This window comes from Vicia villosa, unplaced genomic scaffold, assembly GCF_029867415.1.
Source record: "Vicia villosa cultivar HV-30 ecotype Madison, WI unplaced genomic scaffold, Vvil1.0 ctg.000434F_1_1, whole genome shotgun sequence".
Lineage (NCBI taxonomy): Eukaryota > Viridiplantae > Streptophyta > Magnoliopsida > Fabales > Fabaceae > Vicia > Vicia villosa.
In genome coordinates, this window is record NW_026705206.1 from 565,333 (window position 1) to 575,451 (window position 10,119).

Genomic DNA, 10,119 nt, shown 5'->3' on the forward strand with positions numbered 1-10,119 from the left:
GTTTTCTGCTAGACCAATTTGATGAGAATTTTGGTATGAACTGTTTGGAGTCTAAGCAAGTAATTGTAATTTTAAGAGAGATGTTGGGTATTGGTGTTTTAAGTGATTTCGAGTGCGAGTTCTGAAGGAACACTATTATGGTTTAGTAACGATGGTTTATGTTTTATTATGATTGTCGACTGTCTATTGACAAATTGAGGATTTGATCACCCTTAATCTATTGTTGATAGGAGACGATATCATATTGAACGAGATAGACTTGTCTTACTAATTTGGTAGCGTGTAAAGCGACTAAGGAGAAGTTGGAGAGTATATTTGAGGAATTGTTTGAGAAGAGGTTCATTGTATGAGTGTATGGTCGTAGAGTTACGCCTGTTTGTCGAGTAAGAAGAAAGAAGGTTCTATGAGGTAATTTTTCTTGAAGATATTTGATTCTAAGAGCGGCGATGATCATGTTGAACATTTAAGGATTGTGTTATCGGTGCTGAAAGAGAAGAAGGTCATGTAAAGATTTCTGAATATGAGTTTTGGTTGGAAGAAGTGAATTTTCTTGGATATGGGATTTCGAGTTGAGGTGTGTTGATGCAGATATCGATAAGTGGTAGCTTATGCTTCAAGGTAACTTAAAGTACATAAGAGGAATTATTCGATGTATGTATTGGAGTTGTTTGTCGTTGTGTTTGTTTTGGAGTGTAAGAGGCATTGTTTGTTTGGATCAAGGTTTGATGTGTTGAGTGATCACAAGAGTTGAATATGAGGTAAACAAGACGAGTAGAATTTCGAAGGATTTTAATCTTTGGTTTGAATTACCACCCTGGAAAAGCGAAGGTTGTGGCCGATGCATTGAGTAGGAAATAATTTTATAATTTATGTTGAGAATTCAAGAATTGGAAATCGTTGGAACGATTTAGAGAGTTGAGTTTGGTTGTGAAGCGACGTCTTCGTGTGTTAAGTTGGTATGTTGAAGCCTACTTGTGATATTTTGACAAGATTAGAGAAGGTTAGAAATTGGATTTTGGCAATTGGTTGATAAGATGATATTGATTAATCAAGGAAAAAGTGGTAACTTTTGGATTGTCGAGAATGGTGTCATGAGATGTTGTGATCAAGTTTGTATTCCTGATGGTTCGAATTCGGACAAGGAGAATTTTGGGTGAGGAACATCGTAATGATTTGAGTATTAATCATGGTGTTAATGATGTATCGAGATTTGAGGAAATGTGTAGTGGTAAAGTATGAAGAGGAATATACCGGAATTGTGTATTTGAGTTGGATTTGTCAGGAACCGTTTCGTTTGGTGCAACAGTTATCTATTTTCGAGTGGAAGTGAGATAGTATCTCTATGGATTTTGTTTCGAGATTGACGAGGCATCGAGTAATTGTGAAGTGAGTTAGGTTAGTGTGGATAGTTGACGAAATGTGCTCATTTTATTCAGATGAAGATGGATTATTCGATGAAGAGACTTGCTAAGTTGAACATCGAAGGGATTCTGTGTTTGCATGGTATTTTCTTCGGATATTGGAATGACATCTTTTGAAGCTTTGTGTGGTCGTAAGTGTAGAACGTTTTGTATCAGTATGAATCGAGAGAGAGAGAGAGAGTGGACGTGGTTTTGGTGTTGAGATGGTTGTGTCGACTGAATTTTCGAGGACGGAAATATTTTAAGTTGGGGAGAGTTGTAACAGCCCGAATTTTATTATTTGACTAATTAAATTAAATAAGGATTTATTTACTTAATTTGGACGAAGTTTGATAATTAATTGGATCATCGGTGTTATTGAGAAACGTGTTCGGATTATTAGGTGAAGTTGGAATTTATTCGGTTAATCGAAGAATTAATAAAGTGGAATATGTAGAGAAATAATATTAGAAATAATATTATTATTGGATTTTATTTATTTGAGATAAAGTTGGATTTAATTGGATTAATCGGAAAATAATATTAAGGGTAATAATATTATTTGTTGGAGCATAATTATTTATTTGACTACTCTATTTTATCAATTGGGCCTAATTAGTTAGGAAGTGGAATTATATGGGTTAAGCCCAATATGAATAATATAGTAAGGGTTGGAAGAGTAGAGGTATCATAACTTTGTTCATTTGCAAAAGAAGAGGAGAAAGGAGACTAAGAGAAGAAGAAAGGGGAAGAACAACAAGGGGCAAAAGATAGGGTTTGAAGCACATTGAAGAGGTAAGGGGGAGAATCCTTATTATTATGGGTTAGTATGATTAGATCAATGGTAGATTAACATGATTAGACTTTTGTGTAGAAAATAGAAATATAACTTGAATTAATGTGATATGCTGTGCGAATGGAAATATGGAAAATGAAGAAAAGTAGGGAAATGAGATGCTGCTGGACGGCAACTGGGCATTGACGAATAGCATTGTTTCGTTCGTAGGCTAGTCATTGCGTGCGGTGACTTTGTTCTTGGCTTGGCTGTTACATAATTGTGTGCTAACATTCTATTTTCTATGTGTGCATAATATCAATCAATAAAAATATACATAATATATATAATGATATATATGAGAAATGGAACACCCACTTAAGACTTATTTTTTTTGGGTTCAAGCTTTTTCATCATGTGCTGTTTATTTGTTCTCTATTGTTCATAAATGTGCTCTGTTTTCATGCTAGTGTTATGGTAATTGTTTCATGTTTGATACTGTTCCTTAAGAAATATATAATGGTATATATTACAGAAATGGAAATTAAAACTAATTAAGAAGTAGAGCAAAATACACTAAAAACAGTCTCGTTTTGGTCGAAATAGCCGAATTAAACGGTATAATTAGTTGTTCGAAATTTGATAAAATTTTACATGATAGCTAAGTTTAATTAGTAGATTAGCGTAGTGGTGTTAATTTGTTGAAATTGTGATATTTTACGAATCGACCGAATTTGTGTTTTATTTAAATATTCTTTATAAATAAATTAGAAAATTTCTTTAGCCACCTCCCTATGGGGGTCACCCCAGCGAAAATCCCAAAATACCCCTGCTTCGGAAATGAACTTCCGAAGCGCTTTTTTTTTAAAAAAAATTTCCATAATTCGGAAGTTCATCTCCGAAAACACCTCATGGGGGGTGTCTTCGGAGATGAACTTCCGAAAACACCTCATGGGTGAATTCGGAAGTTTATTTCCGAATTATGCAGAAACTGTGTTTTTTTTTATGTTATTTCTTAAACAGTCTCGCATTTTAATTAAACGCAAACGCCAAATAAAATAAGCAACAGATAAACAGAAAATACTAATACGATAAATAAAATCCAAATAATATATACAAGCCGGACCAAATAGTAATAGTGTGCGCAATATACAATCCGAAAACAAAAAATAAATAAACCCGACCACTACTGGGTGTGCCTAACCCTCTCACCCTGAGCCCTCCTCTGCCGCCTGTATCCCGCCGCACGGCCCGCATCAGTGGCGATTGTAACACCCCAAATCTACCCGATAATTATAAAGAAAATCAGAGTATTTTAAATTTTCATACGATGAAATAGGATGTCACATTCGTCATTTAATTCACTTACGGCAATTACGCCTCCACATAGATACATAGCACTTAAACGAAAACGGACAAATCATAACATTAATTTAATCCTCAAAAACACCTCATCAAATAAATTACTTCGCAGCGGAATCATCAAACTTAATAAATATTTAAATCAAAACTAAATAAAATTCAGCAATTAAAACAATAATAAAAACAATCGTTTTATCCCCCCGAGTGCTACGTATCAGAGCGACAACCGACTCAACTCGCGACAGCTAATCCTTCACTCACTAGCATCACCTGCACGTTACCAGTATAAAGGCAACGTCGAAAACAAGCAAAGGGTGAGATATCAAACAATATAAATAAAGTCATGATAAAAAGTATATTACGGTTCAAGTCATGATATATATATATATCTCACGTCTCAATTTCAATCACAAATAACTCAAAAATCAAAATCACGTAATCACGCACAACGTCACAAGAAGCAAATGAATGAGACACGACTAATGCATCATGCATGTGGTACCCAGGGCTTCAGCCCCCATCGCCAATTGCCAGATAATCGAGGCATCAAAAACAGGCATAAGCCTTCGTCGCTGTTTTGCCAATCCAGGCCGTCGCTACAACATGCAATTCATGAGACACTATGACATGCAACAAACCACAATCAATCACAAAACAACGTCGCACAAGGCATTCGCCTACATCACTAAAATATATCAATCAATATTGACAATTACTCGTCAACTTAATTTCTTGCAACATCACAAAATTCACAATATCTCAAAAATATGCAACAAGTCAAAACATCGCCAAAAACATCGCCAAAATATATCCACTTTACGGTTACCGAGTCAATTACGGACTCGCCTAAATTATACTACTCGGTTAATTAATTTCCGATTCTGTAATTAATTTGTTTTTCTCGGTCAAAAGTACACTGAAATTTGACTCTGCTACTGTCACATAGTTATTACTCTGCTGAATCAATACTACACTGCTACTAAAATCTGAACTGCTATTATTTGTTTCTGGCTCTGCAACTAAAATTCATCCCTGGTGTATATGAATATATCAATTACTAGTATTCTTGCTATTTTATCAACACTGTAAAATTGACACTGCGGTATATGTACTCTGTGACTTCAAATACTACTCTGTAACCATGTTCACCTACCAATCTTAACTAACCTAATTAATCCAATTCTATATATCTCCAAGTTAAGATTCATAGTTAATAGATTACTAAATTATTAATTTATTGATGTTATCAAGGTATATATTAAATTTTATCTATATGCATCACTTTTGCTGTCTGCTAAATTCAATAAAAATCTATCATGTCTAATTTGTTATTATAAAGGAACGTTACTGTATAAGGGAAACAATATCCCCGATGATGTCATAATACATAATAAAAGCCTATACAATGTTTCTACATAATGAAAAGGGTGGCACCCGTCCCTCACTCATGTAGCCGGCGCCCCCCACTTGCTGCTACATGATCGATCACATATTTAATTTAACCAAACTATCACAGAGGTACAATTCAAATAATATCATAGATAGTATACTTTCACAACAAATTCCAACGCCGAGGCACACATACAGGTAAATATATTAGAAATTTCAATCGACGCAACCGAGACAATAAAAATTCCTCAAACCCACATACAATTTATCATGTCCCTATTTATAGAGCAAGAACCCCACCCTTACCTGAATTTATGGTCTCTAACAGTTTCCGGTTGAACTCCTAACTCTGGTTCCGGCGGTGTACTTTTTCTCTTCTACGTATTAACCTAATTTTTCCACTACCACTACTATTTATATATAACCTCACTTATTATTCTATTAATAAAATAAACCAATTATTCTATTAAACTATTAAATCAAATAATCCAATAGTCAAATGGACCAACTAAAACACCTCCTTATTCTACTAACACCAACCAAAGTAAATAATATTCTAACATCCAAAATATTATTTTCTAACAATAGTCCTCCAACTAAAAATAATTCATCATAATAATAATATAATCTCTTTAATATCATATTACTATAACCAACCGTTAAATCCGATAATGCCTCTTAATAATTAAAATCAGCTTATTAATCCAATAATTCCCAACTTCTACTAAATTTCGACAAATAAATTGTTAATAATTCATTTAAATAATTAAATGAATTTCCGGGTGTTACAACTCTCCCCCACTTAAAAGATTTTCGTCCTCGAAAATTCATCCGATACTACCATCCTTAACTTCGTTCTAGTTTCCAACTCTCCGATCCCCATGTTGTGTTTGACAACAATCTAACTATTATTCCTTCGAAACGATCGAACTCAACAAGGTTTAAATCTAACATACTAATCATTCAACGCAACAGGAATTATGATACAACTAGCAGCACCGATAAGCCAACGATAGAAATTAAAAGTATTACTAATGAAATACGCACCTCCGACATTCCTGTCCTCATTAGTTGTCTGAGTTCCAGCTAAAGCAAACACTTTTCCACTGCCTGGTTCCCTCTTCGGTTTCTGACACTTGCTACTAATATGCCCTTCTTCACCACAGTTGAAACATATAACTTCTTTATGCCTACAATCAGTAGTTACGTGTCCTATCTTACCACAACGGAAACATCTTTTCTCCCCAGCAGTACACACATCACTCTTGTGACCAGGTTCTCCACATTTGAAACAAACCACGTTAGCAGGAGCTCCTCCCCCACTAGTTTTCTTGCCATTAGCCACTTCTGCTTTTCCCTTCCCAACTGGAGCATCATAAGGTGTGCTACGGTTCTGCTTGCCTCTCCTATCCTTGACAAGTTTGTAATGTGCATTATGATCTTCTTCATAAATCCTGCAGCTATCAACCAGATTAGGAAAGATACGAATCTTCTGATACCCAACAGCTTTCTTAATCTCAGAGCGCAATCCGTTCTCAAACTTGATGCACTTCGAAAACTCAGCACCTGCTCCCTCATAATACGGGTAGAACTTAGCCAACTCAGTGAACTTTGCAGCATACTCAGTCACTGACATATTCCCCTGTTTCAGCTCAAGAAACTCAATCTCCTTCTTACCCCGAACATCTTCAGGATAATACTTCCTCAGAAACTCTCTGCGGAAAACAATCCAAGTGATCTCTTCACCAGCAACTTCCAATCTCTGACGAGTCTCTAACCACCAGTCATCAGCTTCGACTGCCAGCATATGAGTTCCATACCGAACCTTCTGCGCCTGAGTGCAGTCCATCACACGGAATATCCTCTCAATCTCCTTCAACCACTCCAATGCGCCATCAGGGTCATGCTTGCCTTTAAAGACCGGAGGATTCTCTCTCTGGAAGGTTGCTAAACTACGAGATCCCGCATTCTCATCAGCATTTGGCTGATTTGCCAAAGCCTGCGCCATAGCCTCCAAAGCAGCAGCAATTGCGGCATCGTTTCTACCAGCCATCTCAACTAAGCACTACAACATAAACAACAGTCAGAGAAAGTAATTAACAATACTCTATTGTTAACTAACTACGACTCGACAACTGGCCGGACGGACCGACCTGCTCTGATACCACTAATGTAACACCCCAAATCTACCCGATAATTATAAAGAAAATCAGAGTATTTTAAATTTTCATACGATGAAATAGGATGTCACATTCGTCATTTAATTCACTTACGGCAATTACGCCTCCACATAGATACATAGCACTTAAACGAAAACGGACAAATCATAACATTAATTTAATCCTCAAAAACACCTCATCAAATAAATTACTTCGCAGCGGAATCATCAAACTTAATAAATATTTAAATCAAAACTAAATAAAATTCAGCAATTAAAACAATAATAAAAACAATCGTTTTATCCCCCCGAGTGCTACGTATCAGAGCGACAACCGACTCAACTCGCGACAGCTAATCCTTCACTCACTAGCATCACCTGCACGTTACCAGTATAAAGGCAACGTCGAAAACAAGCAAAGGGTGAGATATCAAACAATATAAATAAAGTCATGATAAAAAGTATATTACGGTTCAAGTCATGATATATATATATATCTCACGTCTCAATTTCAATCACAAATAACTCAAAAATCAAAATCACGTAATCACGCACAACGTCACAAGAAGCAAATGAATGAGACACGACTAATGCATCATGCATGTGGTACCCAGGGCTTCAGCCCCCATCGCCAATTGCCAGATAATCGAGGCATCAAAAACAGGCATAAGCCTTCGTCGCTGTTTTGCCAATCCAGGCCGTCGCTACAACATGCAATTCATGAGACACTATGACATGCAACAAACCACAATCAATCACAAAACAACGTCGCACAAGGCATTCGCCTACATCACTAAAATATATCAATCAATATTGACAATTACTCGTCAACTTAATTTCTTGCAACATCACAAAATTCACAATATCTCAAAAATATGCAACAAGTCAAAACATCGCCAAAAACATCGCCAAAATATATCCACTTTACGGTTACCGAGTCAATTACGGACTCGCCTAAATTATACTACTCGGTTAATTAATTTCCGATTCTGTAATTAATTTGTTTTTCTCGGTCAAAAGTACACTGAAATTTGACTCTGCTACTGTCACATAGTTATTACTCTGCTGAATCAATACTACACTGCTACTAAAATCTGAACTGCTATTATTTGTTTCTGGCTCTGCAACTAAAATTCATCCCTGGTGTATATGAATATATCAATTACTAGTATTCTTGCTATTTTATCAACACTGTAAAATTGACACTGCGGTATATGTACTCTGTGACTTCAAATACTACTCTGTAACCATGTTCACCTACCAATCTTAACTAACCTAATTAATCCAATTCTATATATCTCCAAGTTAAGATTCATAGTTAATAGATTACTAAATTATTAATTTATTGATGTTATCAAGGTATATATTAAATTTTATCTATATGCATCACTTTTGCTGTCTGCTAAATTCAATAAAAATCTATCATGTCTAATTTGTTATTATAAAGGAACGTTACTGTATAAGGGAAACAATATCCCCGATGATGTCATAATACATAATAAAAGCCTATACAATGTTTCTACATAATGAAAAGGGTGGCACCCGTCCCTCACTCATGTAGCCGGCGCCCCCCACTTGCTGCTACATGATCGATCACATATTTAATTTAACCAAACTATCACAGAGGTACAATTCAAATAATATCATAGATAGTATACTTTCACAACAAATTCCAACGCCGAGGCACACATACAGGTAAATATATTAGAAATTTCAATCGACGCAACCGAGACAATAAAAATTCCTCAAACCCACATACAATTTATCATGTCCCTATTTATAGAGCAAGAACCCCACCCTTACCTGAATTTATGGTCTCTAACAGTTTCCGGTTGAACTCCTAACTCTGGTTCCGGCGGTGTACTTTTTCTCTTCTACGTATTAACCTAATTTTTCCACTACCACTACTATTTATATATAACCTCACTTATTATTCTATTAATAAAATAAACCAATTATTCTATTAAACTATTAAATCAAATAATCCAATAGTCAAATGGACCAACTAAAACACCTCCTTATTCTACTAACACCAACCAAAGTAAATAATATTCTAACATCCAAAATATTATTTTCTAACAATAGTCCTCCAACTAAAAATAATTCATCATAATAATAATATAATCTCTTTAATATCATATTACTATAACCAACCGTTAAATCCGATAATGCCTCTTAATAATTAAAATCAGCTTATTAATCCAATAATTCCCAACTTCTACTAAATTTCGACAAATAAATTGTTAATAATTCATTTAAATAATTAAATGAATTTCCGGGTGTTACAGCGATCGCCTCCATCACGGCGACTGCATCTGGACCGCCCTGAAGAACGACACCCCGATCCAAGGCGTCCCGCCCAAGCATCTCTATCCGCTGGCAGATCGGCAGGAGATCAATGGCGTGGTCATCCTCGGCCTGCTGGTTCTCCAGGATCTCCTCATGTGCTGGCCTAGGAGCGCCGGGAACGTCGGGTCTCAGTAGAGGATGGGACACCCGGTAGAACCATGTGACGTACCCCTCCTCACTGTGCCAGTCCTGTGTGACCCGAGTGAGACGGTACTCCTGCGGTACCACATGATGCTGCCAGTCCTCCCATATGGCAGTGAGCTGCACTCGGGTCACTGTGTCGGGAGCTGCCTCAAATGGTGACCTGGGTATCCGCTGCACGAATCCGAACTGACGCATGCACCGCTCAGCGAGATACCGGACCATGATACCGGTCCCGCATGCCAACCAGCCTGAATATAGAGCAATGCCGTCAAAGGGGACAATCTGAGCGTAGTCGACGAACGGCCTCCAGGTGACGTCGTCGTGCATCGTGCGGTCCAAGTACAAACGGTATGGTCCCACCGCATCGTTCCCCCTCTGGAGAGCGTATCTGGCGGCCCTGGGCATGGCGTCCACGTACGCAGGATCGATGTGAAAGCCGTGGATGCGGGAGAAGTAGGAGATGATTAGTTGTTCGAAATTTGATAAAATTTTACGTGATAGCTAAGTTTAATTAGTAGATTAGCGTAGTGGTGTTAATTTGT